The sequence below is a fragment of the Sinocyclocheilus rhinocerous genome, unplaced genomic scaffold, assembly GCF_001515625.1.
Source record: "Sinocyclocheilus rhinocerous isolate Xijiao unplaced genomic scaffold, SAMN03320098_v1.1 scaffold185, whole genome shotgun sequence".
Lineage (NCBI taxonomy): Eukaryota > Metazoa > Chordata > Actinopteri > Cypriniformes > Cyprinidae > Sinocyclocheilus > Sinocyclocheilus rhinocerous.
Window position 1 is genome coordinate 3,206,210 of NW_015662163.1, and position 1,417 is coordinate 3,207,626.

Genomic DNA, 1,417 nt, shown 5'->3' on the forward strand with positions numbered 1-1,417 from the left:
TATATATAAACAATATTATTATATTAAAAATACTAATTATAATATTTCTCTGTAAAAAATTGAGTATTACTTTGTCCAGGTCTGACCTCGGCCGTCCTCCTGTTCTCCAGCAGACTGCCCTTTCCTACTGTTTGGACTCTCACATCAGCCCTGTTAATCCTTGTCTTGTCAATAAACCTCACTCCCTTGATCATTCTGCATCTGGGTCTTTCTCTCTCTAGTAAACTGCTGTGACAAAACCTTGACAGAACGAACCAGCCATCACCAGACCCAGCAGCAATGAGCATCCGTATAGTTCCTCCCGGTACTGCCAAGGAGAGACAGGCACTCCAGCAGGCAGTGACATCGCTCCGCCAGCATGGCCGGGATGTGCGTTCATTTGCCCAGTTCTTCTGGACCATGGCAAGGGGCCTGGAGTGCCCAGATTCAACCCTTAAAGAGGCATTCAATCTCTGCTTGGATGATCCCATACTCTATCTCCCTTGTTCTCCAGCAAAACTTTGTCCAGGTCTGACCTCGGCCGTCCTCCTGTTCTCCAGCAGACTGCCCTTTCCTACTGTTTGGACTCTCACATCAGCCCTGTTAATCCTTGTCTTGTCAATAAACCTCAATCCCTTGATCATTCTGCATCTGGGTCTTTCTCTCTCTAGTAAACTGCTGTGACAAAACCTTGACAGAACTAACCAGCCATCACCAGACCCAGCAGCAATGAGCATCCGTGTAGTTCCTCCCGGTACTGCCAAGGAGAGACAGGCACTCCAGCAGGCAGTGACATCGCTCCGCCAGCATGGCCGGGATGTGCGTTCATTTGCCCAGTTCTTCTGGACCATGGCAAGGGGCCTGGAGTGCCCAGATTCAACCCTTAAAGAGGCATTCAATCTCTGCTTGGATGATCCCATACCACAATGGGAGATGGAGCAACTAAGGATCCTAGACTATTGGAACTTTTCTAATTATCTGCATCACCGCAAAGACTGGCAGATCCTTAACCCTCCTGAGGATGTCAGCAGTGAACACCACCCTGCCCTCCTTCCCTCTTCGAGTCAAGTCCACGATCATCTTCTGACTCCCACTGAGAAACGAAGAGACAGAAGAAAGAGGGCGGCCGGAGTTGCTGCATCTGCCAATGAGTCTTCAGTGCTGGCTCCAGCCTCTGAATCGGCTAAACCCACCGCGGTCACGCCTGAGTCAACCAAGTCCTCTGAAGCAGTCAAGCTCAAGATAGCTTCGAGAGAAGTTTCCCAGTCAACCTCTGTTCCTGTGTATGTCAAGTCCGTCCCGATTAAGTCAAAGCCAGTCATGTCCAGTCTTGACAATCCTGTGTTTATGTCAGTCCAAGCCATTCAAGAAGTGGGCGATCCGACAACCTCCTTCCCTGGGAGGCGTAAGGGTAGGAGGGCCCGTGCCAGGAGGGCTA